A 14600-nucleotide genomic window follows, 5' to 3' on the forward strand; every position below is an offset into this window, starting at 1 on the left:
AGCAACCCTCAGTTTGTTTCCTGAGATTAAGAATTCCTCATATCAGTGAGATCATATGATACATGTCTTTCTCTGATTGACTTATTTCGCTCAGCATAATATCCTTGTATTTCCCAAAAATACTCTAAAAACTGATATCTGATTGATCTTAAATCCGCTTGTCCTACTACTATTTAAACCAATGCTTCTCGGAATATTTTCTTGATCTCTTTTAAAAATATTTTTGTATCTTTTGTCTTTTTAATATATTTCAATCTACTGACCCATTTGGTTGGTTTCCTGGTCACCTATTTTTTAAAGTATAATTAACATGCAGTGTTATATTAGTTTCAGGTATGCAATATAAAGATTCAACAATTCTATACATTTCTCTGTGCTCATCAAGATAAGTATACTCTTAATTTTCTTTATCTGTTTCACCCATCCTTCCATCCACCTCCCATCTGGCAACCACCAGCTTGTTCTCTATAGTTAAGAATCTGTTTTTTTGTTTCTCTCTTTTTTTCTTTGTTTTTAAATTTGTTTTGTTTTCTAAAATCCACATATAAGTGAAATTATATGGTATTTGTTTTCCTGTGACTGAATCATTTCACTTAACACTATATGCTCTAGATTCATCCATGTAGTTGCAAATGGCAAGATTGAATTCTTTTTTTATAGTTGCATAATATTCCATTGTATATGTCTGCCACTTCTTCTTTATTTATTCATCTATGGATGGACACTCGGGTTGCCTTCATACCTTGGCTATTATTTTTTATAACCACCAAAAGTAATTCACCTATCCTAACACCCATTATTTCTCCCTTGGTGCCTACTCTCATTCCCATTTCCTATCCTTTCCTTCATTTTTCATTTCATCTTCTGAGAGATATTTTCTTATCCTTTCTTTTTTTAATAAATATTTTATTTAAATTCAAGTTAGTTAACATATAGTGTATTAATTTCATGGGTATAATTTAGTGATTCATGAGTAGCATATAACACCCAGTACTCTTTACATAATGTGATTTCCTTAATGCCCATCACTCAATTACTGCATAGCCCAAACCCAACTCCCCTCCAGGAACCCTCAGTTTGTTCCTTATAGTTAAGAGTCTCTTATGCTTTGCCTCCCTCTCTGTTTTTATTTTACTTTATTTTCCTTTCCTTTCCCCAATGTTAATCTGTTTTGGTTCCTAAATTCCACATATGAGTGCAATCATACGGTACTTGTCTTTCTGTGAATAACTTATTTCGCTTAGCCTAATACACTCTAGTTCCATCCACATAATTGCAAATGGCAAAATCTTATTCTTGTTGATGGTGGGGAATATATATATATATATATATATATATATATATATATATATATATCACATCTTCTTTATCCATTCATCTGTCAATGGACATCTGGGCTCTTTCTGTATTTTGGCTATTGTGGACATTGCTGTTATAAACATTGGGATGCATGTGCACCTTCGGATCACTAGATTTATGTCTTTGGGGTAAATATCTAATAGTGCAATTGCTGGGTCATAGGGTACCTCTATTTTTAACTATCTTGAGGAACCTCTATACTGTTTTCCACAGTGTCTGCACCGGTTTGCATTCCCACCAACAGTGTAAAAGGGTTCCTTTTTCTCTGCATCATCACCAGCATCTGTTGTTTATAGAACTGTTAATTTTAACCATTCTGGCAGGTGTGAGGTGGTATCTCATTGTGGTTTTCATTTGTATTTCCCTGATGATAAGTGATGTTGAGCATTTTTTCATGTGTCTGTTAACCATTTGTATGTCTTCTTTAAAGAAATGTCTGGTCGTATCTTCTGCCCATTTCCTGCCTGGAATTTTTTTTTTGGGGGGTGTTGAGTTTGATTAAGTTCTTCATAGAATGTGGATACTAGCTCTTTATCTGATATGTCATTTGCAAATATCTTCTCCCATTCTTTGGTTGCCTTTTAGTATTGTTGATTGTTTCCTTTGCTGTGCAGAAGATTTTTATCTTGATGAAGTCCCAGTAGTTCATTTTTGCTTTTGTTTCCCTTGCCTCCAGAGACATGTATTGTAAGAAGTTGCTGCAGCTGAGGTCCAAGAAGTTGCTCCCTCTGTTCTCCTCTAGCATTCTGATGATTTCCTGTTTCACATGTAGGTCTTTCATCCATTTTGAATTTATCTTTGTGTATGGTGTTAGAAAATGGTCCAGTTTCATTCTTCTGCATGTGGCTGTCAAGTTTTCCTAACCCCATTTCTTGAAGTGACTGTCTTTTTCCATTGGATATTCTTTCCTTCTTTGTCAAAGATTAGTTGACCATATAGTTGAGGGTCCATTTCTGGGTTCCTATTCTTTTCCATTGATCTATGTGTCTGTTTTTGCATCAGTACCATACTGTCATGATGATTACAGCTTTGTAACACAAGTTAAAGTTCAGAAATATGATGACTCTTGCTTTGGTTTTCTTTTTAATCATTACTTTGGCTATTTGGGGTCTTTCCTGGTTCCATAAATATTTTAGAATTGTTTGTTCCAACTCTGAGAAAAATGCTGGTGTTATGTTGATAGTAATTACATTGAGTGTCTAGATTGCTTTGGGTAGTATAGACCTTTTTAAAATTTATTTATTTGAGAGAGAGAGAGAGCAAGCAAGTAGGGTGAGGGGCAGAGAGAAAGATTTTCAAACAGACTCTCCACTGAGTGGGGAGCCTGATGTGGGGCTCGATCTCATAAACCAGAGATCATGACATGAACCAAAATCAAGAGTCAGCTGCTTAACTGGCTGAGCCACACCAAGGTGCCCATAGGTATTATAAACATTTTAACAATATTTGTTATTCTGATCCATGAGCATGGAATGTTTTCCCATTTCTTTGTGACTTCCTCAATTTCTTTCATAAGTACTCTATAGTTTTCAGAGTAGAGATCTTTTACCTCTTTGATTAGGTTTATTCCTCTGGTGCAATTGTAAACAAAATTAATTCCTTGATTTCTCTTTCTGCTGCTTCATATTGGTGTATCGAAATGCAACAGACTTCTCTGCATTGATGTTTTTATCCTGTGACTTTGCTTGTATCAGTTCTAGCCATTTCTTGATGGAGACTTTCAGGTTTTCTTCACAGAGTATCATGATGTTTGTGAAGAGTAAAAGTTTGACTTCTTTCTTACTAGTTTGGAAGGCTTTTATTTCTTTTCTTGTCTGATTGTTGAAGCTAGGACTTTCAGTACTGTGTTGGAACACAGGGGTAGAAGTCAACATCCCTATTGTGTTCATGACCTTAGGGGAAAAGCTCTCAGTTTTTCCCCATTGAGTATGATATTATCTGTGGGCCTTTCATGTGTATGGCCTTTATAATGTTGAGGTATGTTTCTTCTATCCCTACTTTCTTCAATGTTTTTATCAAGAAAGGATACTGTATTTTGTCAAATGCTTTTTCTGCATCTATTGAAAGGATCATATGGTCCTTATCCTTTCTTTTGTTAATATGGTGTATCACATTGATTGTTTTGTGGATGTTGAACCACCCCGGCAGCCCAGGAAAAAATCCCACTTGATCGTGTACTGTTGGACCCAAATAGCTAGTATCTTGTCGAGAATTTTTGCATCCAGTTCATCAGGGATATTGGTCTGTGATTCTCCTTTTTAATAGGGTCTTGGTCTGGTCTTTGGATCAAGGTAATGCTGGTCTCACAGAATGAGTTTAGAAGTTTTCCTTCCATTTCTATTTTTTTGGAACTGTTTCAGAAAAATAGGTATTGATTCTTCTATAGGGTATAGAATTCCCCTGGGAGGCCATCGGGCCCTGGACTCTTGTTTGTTGGGATATTTTTGATTACAGATTCAATTTTTTTGCTAGTTCTTGCACTGTTCAGGCTATTTCTTCCTCTTTCAGTTTTGATAGTTTATATGTTTCTAATAATTTACCAATTTCTTCCAGATTGCCTATTTTGTTGGCATATAATGTCTTATAATATTTTCTTATCCTTGTTTGTAATTCTATGCTGTTGCTTCAGATCTCTCCTCTTTCATTATTGATTTTATTATTTTTAGGGGGGCCCTTTTTCTTTTCTTTTTGATAGGTCTGGCTAGGGGTTTATCAGTCTTGTTAATTCTTTCAAATATTCAGCCCTTAGTTTCATTGGACTGTTTGCATTTTTAGTTAGTGTTTTCAGTTTCTTCAGAGAGACACCAAGAAGTGGAATTGCTGGATCATATGGTCATTTTATTTAAAAACATTTGAGGAGCCTCCATACTATTTTTCATATTGGATGTACCAAATTACATTTCCACCAACAGTGGAACATATATGAAAATTCTAGCTTGTGAAAATTCTAATAGTTTTTTTTTTTTAGTTAATAATTTACTTTGAATTGATATTGTTACTGTGAGGAGGCTTACTATGAGAATTATCTCTTTTTTCAGGCTGTGGTTTTGGTTTTATTTAAGAGGTAAGGACCTGACACCAAAGCCAGACAGACACTACAAGAAAACTACAGAGTGATATATTTTATAAATATTGATGCAAAAATACTCAACAAAATACTAGCAAACTGAACTCTGCCACATATTAAAAGGGTTATACATCATGACCAATTGGGTTTTATTCCTGGAATGCAAGTATGGTTTTAGCACATGAAAATCAGTTAATGTAATATGCCACAGTATCAGAAAAAATGGGAGAAAATGACATGATTTTTTAATTCATGCAGAAAAAGCATTTGACAAAATTAATCATCCTTTCATGATAAAAGCATTCAACAGGATAGGAATAGAAGGAAACTACTTTAATATGATAAAAGCCATATATGAAATACCCTCAGTTTACATCATATTCAATGGTGAAAATCTGAAATCTTTTTCTCTAAGATCATGAAAAAGCAAGGAGTCCAGGTTTTGCAACTTCTATTTGACCTAGTTCTGAAAATGTTAGAACAATTAGGCAAGGAAAAGACATACAAGGGATCCAAGGAAAGGAAAAAGTAAAATTATCTCTATTCACAAATGTAACCTTATATGTAGAGAATCACAAAGACTCCATCAAGAATATGCTAGCACTAATAAGTGAATTAAACAAAGTAGCAGAATTCAAAGTCAATACAAAATCAATTTCATTTCTATACAATAACAATGAATAACCAGAAAAGAAAGTAAGAAAATGTTATTTATAATAACATACAAAAAAACTTAGGGATTAATAAAGTAGATGAAAAATCATATAATGAAAAAATATAACATAGTTGCAAGATATTAAAAGTAAGACAAAAAAATGGAAGCACACTTCATATTCATGGATTGGAAAATTTAATACTGTTAATGTGCCCATACTACCCAAAATGATCTACAGATTCAATGAATTCCCTTTTAAAATCCAATTACTTTTGGCATAAATATAAAAATCTATCCTTAAATTCATTTTGAGTTCATTTTTGTGAATGGTATAAGAAAGTGTCCAGTTTCATTATTTTGCATGTGGTTGTCCAGTTTTCCTAGAATTGTTGGTTGAAGAGACTGCCTTTCCCATTGGATATCCATTTTTCCTTTGTAAAAGATTAATTGACTATATAATTGTGTTTTTTTAATAAGTTTTCTATTCCATTTCATTGATCTATGTGTCTATTTTTATGCCAGTACAATACTCTTTTAATTACTAGCACTTTGTGGGTGCCTGGGTGGCTCAGTCAGTTAAGCATCTGCCTTTGGTCCAAATCATGATCTCAGGGTCCTGGGATTGAGTACCCCATCAGGCTCTCTGCTCAGTGGGGAGACTGCTTCTCTCTCTCCCTCTGCCTCTCCCCTCCCCCACTCTTGCTCTCTCTCTCGAGTGCACATTCTCTCTGTCAAATAAATAAAATCTTTAAAAAAATATAATAATAATAATAATTACTACCACTTTATAATAAACTTGAAATCTGACATTGTGATACCTCAATTTGTTTTTCTTTTTTAAGATTGTTTTGTGTTTCCATACAAATTTTGGTTTTGTATACAAATTAGGACTGTTTATGCTAATTCTGTGAAAAATGCTATTGGTATTTTGATAGAGATTGCAGTAAATGTGTAGATTGCTTTGGGTAGTATAGACATTTTAACAGTATTTGTTGTTCCAACCATGAGAATGAAATGGCTTTCCATTTCTTTCATGAGAGCCATCTGTGGAAAGCAGCACAGAACCCACAAAGACTGCTGAACATACTTACACCAAACCCCTACTTTAGCACTTTACAGGGACCACCTTTCTCAGTCAAGTATGCCTCAGTCCCAGTGTGGTGGGCCTCTACCCCAGAAGACCAGCACAACCACTGCCCACACCATATCTCTAAAGTCTGGAGTTTGAAAGGTCAGCAGGTTTGGATGCTATATAGAATGGAGGACATTGTGCTGCTCCTGGAGAAAAGGCAGGCAAACAATCCAGGGGCAGACAACATGGAAACAGTGATCTGAAAAATGCCTGGGGCAGACAAGGTGGAGGTTAGTTGTTCTGTTCAGAGTGCCTACCTGAGAGACAGCATTCATGGGGATGCCCTCTAGGAACAAAGGTGCTCTCTGGCAACATTTCTCTCACCTGCCCCTCAGCTTAAACTCAGAGCCACCAGCAGGAAGCAGAACAGCACACACACACTGGATGCTTAACTTGCACTTACACCAAGCACCCCCTCCTGTGCTCTGGATGGGCTTCCCTTCTCAGTCAATCTTGCCTGAGTCCCAGTGTGGCAGGCCTCTCCCCCAGCAGACCAGCACAAACCCCTGCCCATGCTATATATCCCAACCAGAGAGTTCTGCAGGGCCTCAGTTTTGGTGGAGGTGGTGTCAGGTATCATTTAACCAGACCAGAGCACACTCAGGTTAAACTTGTCACATTCATGCCAGGGACCAAACACTGCCCACAGCAGACAAGGAGAGCTGTTGCAGACAACTGGTCCAAAGGATGACAAACCAAAACACAACAACAGAGCACATGCAGCACACACCAGAGGCACTTCCTGAAGCACCAAGCCCTGGGCACTATGCGACCTCTTCCTCATAAAGCCATTACTGGCCAGGAAACATAACTGTTTTTTCTTTGTTTGTTTGTTTGTTTTTTTATACACACAGGAGACGGTGGAGATGTAGACAAAATGCATACAGAGGAATTTATCCGAAATGAAAGAATAAGATAAGGCCACAGCTAGAGATCTAACCTAAACAGATATAATAACATGCCTGATGGAAAATTTAAAGCAAAGATCTTAAGGATACTCACTGGGTTTGAGAAAAGAAGAGAAGACATCACTGAGACCCTTACCACAGAGATAAAAGAGTTAAAAAAGAATCAATCAGAGATGAAGAGAGCAATAGATGAGATTTGAAACAGGCTTGATGAAAGAAACAGACTGGAGAAACAGAGGAACAATTCAGTGACATAGAAGTCAAAATAATGGAAAATAATGAAGCTAATCATGAGTGTTATATAATTTTCAGAGTATAGGTCTTTCACTTCTTTTGATAAGTTTATTCCTACATATTTTATTAGCTTTGGTGCAATAGTAAATGGGATTATTTTCTCAATTTTTATTTCTGCTGCTTTATTATTAGTGTATAAAAATGCAACCAATTTCTGTACATTGATTTTGTATCCCGTAACTTCGATGAATTTATTTATCAGTTTTAGTAGTTTTTTGGTGACGTTTTTGGGTTTTCCATATATAGTATCATGTCATCTGCAAACAGTGAAAATTTCACTTCTTCCTTGCCAATTTGGATGTTTTTTATTTCTTTATGTTGTCTAATTTCAATGGGTGGACTTCCAGTACTATGTAAAATAAAAGTAGTGAGAGTGGGCATCCTTGTCTTGTTCCTGACCTTAGGGAAAAAGCTCTAGGTTTTTCACCATTGAGTATGATGTTGGCTGTGGGTTTTTTTTTCATATAAGGCCTTTATTATGTTGAGGTATGTTTCCTCTTGATATACTTTGCCGAAGGCTTTTTATCATGAATGGATGTAATTTGTCGAATGCTTTTTCTGAATCTACTCAAATGATCATTAAGTTTTTATCCTTTTTATTATTATTATGATCTATCACATTGATTATTTTGCAGATATTGTACCACTTTTGAATCCCAGGAATAAATTCCACTTAATCATGGTGCATGATTTTTTTTGTAAGATTTTATTTATTTATTTGACAGAGAGAGAGAGATAGTGAGAGCAGGAATACAAGCAGGGGGAGTGGGAGAGGGAGAAGCAGGCTTCCCACTAAGCAGGGAGCCTGATGCGGGGCTCAATCCCAGGACCCTGGGATCATGACCTGAGCCGAAGGCAGACACTTAATTACTGAGCCACTCAGGCGTCCCATGATTTTTTTTTTTTTTTTAATGTATTGTTGGATTCAGTTCATTAATATGTTTTTAAAGTATTTTTGTATCTATGTTCATGAGGAGATATTGGCTCATAGTTCTTGTATTTTGTGGTATCTGTATGTGGTTGTGGTATCAGGGTGATACTTTACTCATGGAATGGATTTGGAAGTTTTCCTTGCTCTTGTATATTTTGGAACAGTTTGAGAAGAACAGGTATTAACTGTTCTTTAAATGTTTGGTAGAATGAAGTCCTCAATGCCATGCAGTACAAGTACTCCCCCAGGAAGTGCAGCACCTGAAGCTACTGCCCTGAACTCCCACTGTGAGCCACCTCACTTGACCAGAACAGCCAGAGTGCTGTTCAGTTCTATTTGTGGTCTGCTCTTGTGCCCTTCTCAGCCTACAATAAAGGCCACTCTCTTATCTTCCAAATCAGTCAATCAATCAATCATTATATACATATATACATACAAATAAATGTTTGGTAGAATTCATCTTTGAAGCTATCTGGTCCTGGACTTTTGTTAAGATTTCTTATTTTTTTATTACTGATTCAATTTCAATACTAGTAACCAGTCTGTTCAAATTTGTTATTTCTTCCTGCTTTAGTTTTGATAAGTTACATGTTCCTGGGAATTTATAAATTTCTTCTAAGTTGTCCAAGTTGTTGGCACATAGGTTTTCATAATATTCTCTTATAATTGTTTTTATTTCCATGGTGCTTGTTGTTATTTCTCCTCTTTCAATTGTGATTTTGCTTGGGTTCTCTTGCTCACTTTCTCTTTGGATGAGTCTGGCTAGAGGTTTATCAATTTTCATGATCTTTTCAAAGAACAGGTCATATTGTCATTGATCTCTTTATCGTTTTTGTTTGTTTGTTTGTTTCTTTTTTTCTATACCATTTATTTTGGCAATAATCTTTATTATTCTTCTGGTTTGAGGCTTCATTTGTTGTTGTTTGTCTATTTTCTTTAGGTGTAAGTTTAGGTTGTTTATTTGATATTTTTCTTACTTCTTGAGGTAGGCCTGTATTGCTATAAATAACAAAACTTCTTTCTAGATGTGTCTCCAGAGGCAAGGGACACAAAAGCAAAAATAAACTACTGAGACTACATCAAAATAAAATTTTCTGCACAGTGAAGATAAAAATCAATAAACTAACAACTTACAACTTTTTGCTGCATCCCTAGGATTGTGGACCACTGTGTTTTCTCTTTTTCAAGATTTATTTATTTATTTATTTGAGAGAGCGAGAGAATGAGTACAAGTAAAGGGGGAGGGGCAGAGAGAGAGGGTGAAGCAGGCTTTCTGCTGAGCGGGGAGTCCAATGTGGGGCTCAATCCCAGGACTCTGGGATCATGAACTGAGCTGAAGGTTGACACAACTGACTGAGCCACCCTGGTGCTTTGGACCTCTTGTGTTTTCATTTTCAATTGTTTCTATGTAATTTTTGCTTTGATTGACCCATTCATTATTTAGTAACATGTTATTTAACCTCCATTTGTAATTGTGGTTGCTTTTTAGTTTCATAGCATTGTGGTCAGAAGACATGCATGGTATGATTTTGATCTTTTTGAATTTGTTGAGACCTGTTTTATGGCCTAATATGCAATCCATTCTGGAGAATGTTCCATTTTCTGCTTTAGGATGGAATGTTCTGAATATGTCTTTTAAACCCATCTGATCAAGTACATCATTCAAAGCCACTGTTTCCTTGTTGATTTTCTGTTTGGATGATCTGTCTATCAAAGTAAGTGAGGTGCTAAATTCACAGAGCTAGAACAAATAATCTTAAAATTTGTATCAAACCACAAAAGTCCACAAATAGCCAAAGCAATCTTGAAAAAGAAAACCTTGAGGCATTAGAATTTCAACCTTCAAGTTATATTACAAACCTATAGTCATCTAGATAGTATCGTACTGGCACAAAAATAGACCCATAGATCAATGGAACAGAATAGAAAGCCCAGATATGGACCCACAAATATATGGTCAACTAATCTTTGACAAATCAGGAAAGACTATCCAATGGGAAAAAGACAGTCTCTTCAACAAATGGTATTGGCAAATCTGGTCAGCTACATGCAAAAGAATGAAACTGTGAAACAGGAAATCATTAAAATCCTAGAGGAAACCCAGGCAGTATTCTCCTTGACACTGGCTGTACCAACTTCTTTCTAGATGTGTCTACAGAGGCAAGGGACACAAAAACACAAATAAACTACTAAGACTACATCAAAATAAAAAGTTTCAGCACAGTGAAGATAACAATCAATAAACTAAAAGGCAACCTATGGAATGGGAAAAGATATTTTCAAATGATATATCTGATAAAGGGTTAAGTATCCAAAATCTATAAAGAACTTATCAAACTCAAAAACCCATAAAAGAATGATCCAGTTAAAAATGTGCAGAAGTCATAAATAGATATTTTCCCAAAGAAGACATACAGATGACGAACAGACACATGAAAAGATGCTCAATATCACTCATCATCAGGGAAATACAAATCAAAACTACAATGAGATGTCACTTCACACCTGACAGAATGGTTAAAATCAACAACCTAAGAAACAACAGGAGTTGGCCAAGATGTGGAGATAGGGGAACATTCTCACTGTTGGTGGGAATGCAAAATGATACAGCCTCTCTGGAAAATAGTATGAAGGTTCTTCAAAAAGTTAAATAGAACTACCTTATGATCCATCAATTCCACTACTATGTATTTATCCAAAGAATACAAAAAATACTAATCCGAAGGATACATACACCTTTATTTTTATAGCAGTTTTATTTATAATAGCTAATTCATGGAAATGGTCCAAGTGTCCATGGACTGATGAATGGACAAGGAAAATGTGGTGTATACATAATGGAATGTTACTCAGACATAAAAAAAAAAATGAAATCTTTCCTCTTAAAACAACAGGGATGGAGCTAGAGAGTATTATGCAAAATGAAATAGAGAAAGATGTAAACCATGATTTCACTCACATGTGGAATTTAAGAAACAAAACAAATGAGTAAAGGGGAAAAAAAGTAAGAGAGGCAAACCAAGAAACAGTCTCTTAACTATAGAGACAAACTGATGGTTAGCAGGAAGGATTTGGGGGAGTAGGGGTTAAAGAAGTTATGGGGATTAAGAAATGCACTAGTTGTGATGAACACCAGGTATTTCATGGAAGTATAGAATCACTATGTTGTACATCTGAAACTAATATGAAATGGTATGTTAAGTAACTGCAATTTGAAAAAAAAAATAAGTAGTGATCATAAATATATTCACTGGAGTTGAAAAAGAGTGCAAAAGACATCAGTGAGACTGTTATCACAGAGATTAAAAAAAAGAACTAATCAGAGATGTGGAACACAATAAATGAAATTAAAAATAATCTTGATAGAATAAATAGTAGGCTAGAGGAAGGAGATAAATGCATTAATGACCTGGAGGACAGAGTCATGGAAAATCAACCCAAAGAAGTCCACACCAAGACACATAGTAATGAAAATGGCAAAAAGAAGTGATTAAGAAAAAAAATTAAAATCAGCCAGAGAAAAGGTGACAGTTACACACAAAGGAAACCCCATAAGGTTAGTAGCCACTTTTCAGCAGAATCTTTGAGGGCCAGAAGGGAGTGGCATGATATACTCAAAGTGCTGGGGAAAAAAAAACAAAACAAAACAAACCTGTAGTGAAGAATAGTCTATCCAGCAAGGATACTACTAAGAATAAAAAGGGAGATAAAGAGTTTCTCAGACAAACAAAAACTAAAGGCGTTCATGACCACTAAACCAACCCTTAAAAAAATATTAAAGAGGGCAGTTTGCTTGGAAATGGAAGACCATAAGTGAGAGTATGAAAAGTAAGGAACACAAAAGCAACAAAACAGGTATTTGTGTAAAATTCAGTTAAGGCATTCATAAAATAAAACGAAGTAAAATATAAACCATATCACTAAAATATGGGGGTTAGAGGAGTAAAGAATGGGTTCAAATTCAAGTCATCATCAACTTTCTTGCTATATGCAGAAAATGTTATATACAAACCTAATGGTAACCAGAAATCAAAAACAAGTAATAGATATGCAAAGAATAAAGAGAAAGGAATTCAAGTATATCACTAAAGAAAGCCAACAAACCATGAAAGAGAGCAAGAGAAGAAAGGATCAGAGAAAAACTATTAAAAAGCAACACAAAAAGGTACAAAAATGGCAATAAATACATATCTATCAATAGCTACTTTTAATGTAAATGACCTAAATTCTCTAATTAAAAGATAATAGACTGATACAGTGGGAAAAAAAAAACAAGACCCATCTATATGCTGCCTACAAGAGAGTCATTTCAGATGTAAGGACCCCTGCAGATAGAAAGTAATGGGATAAAGAAATATTTACTATGCAAATGGATGTCAAAAGAAAGCCAGGGTAGTAATACTTATATTGGACAAAATAGACTGTAAAACAAAGCCTGTGACAAGAGACAAAAAAGGACACCATATAATAATAAAGGAGACAATCCAACAAGAAGATATAGCAATTATAAATATTTATGCACCCAACATGGGAGTACTCAAATACACAAAACAGTTAATAACAAACACAAAGGAAATAGTCAATAGTAATACAATAATAGTAGTGGATTTTAATGCCCTACATTTTGTGTGGACAGATGATCCACACAGATACTACACTTGATCTTAGCCAAAAAGCCGAGAAGTGATGAGATCATCCACACAGAAAATCAAAAAGGAAACAGCGGCTTTGGATGACACACTGAACCAGATGGACTTAACAGATATATTCAGAACATTCCATCCTAAAACAGTAGAATATACTTTCTTTTAATGTGCACATGGAACATTCTCCAGAATAGATCACATATTAGGCCACAAAACAAGTCTCACCAAATTCAAAATGATCAAAATTATACCATGCATGTTTTCTGACCACAACACTATGAAACCAAAAAGCAACCAGAAGAACAAATCTGGAAGGAGCATAAACACATAAAAAATAAATAAAAAAATAAATACAGCAACTAAACAATGAATTGGTCAATCAAGAAATCAAAGAAGAGATCAAAATGTACTATACATTGGCTAATTGAATTGAAATAAAAAACTTACATAAAAACAAATGAAAATTTGTTTGTACTACCCAAAGAAATCTACACATTTAATGCAATACCTGTCAAAATAACAACATTTTTTCACAGAAATAAAACAAACAATCCTAACATTTATATGGAACCACATAAGACCCCCGATAGCCAATGTAACCTTCAAAAAGAAAAAAACAACAACAACAAAAAAAACTGGAGGTATCATAATTCCAGATTTCAAGTTATACTACAAAGTTGTAATAATCAAAAGAGTATGGTACTGGCATAAATATAGACACACAGATCAATGGAAAAAAATAGAGAACCCAGAAATAAATCAACGATTGTATAGTTAATTAACTTTCAACAAAGGAGAGAATATGTGATGGGAAAATGACAATCTCTTCAACAAATGGTGTTGGGAAAACTGGACAGCTACATGCAAAAGAATGAAACTGGCCCACTTTCTTATACCATAAACAGCAATACATTAAAAATGGATGAAAGACCTAAATGTGAGGCATAAAACCATAAAAATCCTAGAAGACAGCATAGTCAGTATTGTCTCTGACATTGGTCATAGCAACAAATTATAGATATGGCTCCTAGGGAAGGGAAATAAAAACAAAAATAAACTATTGGAACTACATCAAAATGATAAGCTTCTGCGCAGCAAAGGTAACAATCAACAAAACTAGAAGGCAACCTCCTGAATGAGAGAAGGCATTTGCAAATGACATGCAATAAAAGATTAGTATCCAAAATATTTAAAGAACTTACACAATCAACACCAAAAACCCACATATAATCCCATTAAAAGATGGGCAGAAGACATGAACAGACATTTCTCCAAAGAAGACACACAGAGGGTCAAAAGACACTTGAAAAGATGTTCAACATCAGGGAAATGCAAGTCAAAACTACAGTAAGGTATCACCTCACACCTGTCAGAATGGCTAAATCAAAAACACAAGAAAGAACAAGTGCTGAGGGTGTGGAGAAAAAAGAACCCTCTTTCAGTGTTGGGAATGCAAACTGGTGCAGACACTCTGGAAAACAGTATGGAGGTTCTTCAAAAAGTTAAAAATAGAAGTCTATATGATCCCATAATTGCAATATTGGTTATTTACCAAAAATACAAGAATATTAATTTATGGGGATACATGCACACTAATGTTTATTTTAG

At 35.0% G+C, this 14600-nt stretch overlaps 1 pseudogene; it reads right to left on the reverse strand.

Annotated features, from left to right (window-relative positions):
* Nucleotides 1-12919: 12919 nt before the first annotated feature.
* LOC118534819 (U2 spliceosomal RNA) lies at nt 12920-13034 on the reverse strand (annotated as a pseudogene).
* Nucleotides 13035-14600: the final 1566 nt, after the last annotated feature.

The sequence above is a fragment of the Halichoerus grypus genome, chromosome X (genome assembly GCF_964656455.1).
Source record: "Halichoerus grypus chromosome X, mHalGry1.hap1.1, whole genome shotgun sequence".
Lineage (NCBI taxonomy): Eukaryota > Metazoa > Chordata > Mammalia > Carnivora > Phocidae > Halichoerus > Halichoerus grypus.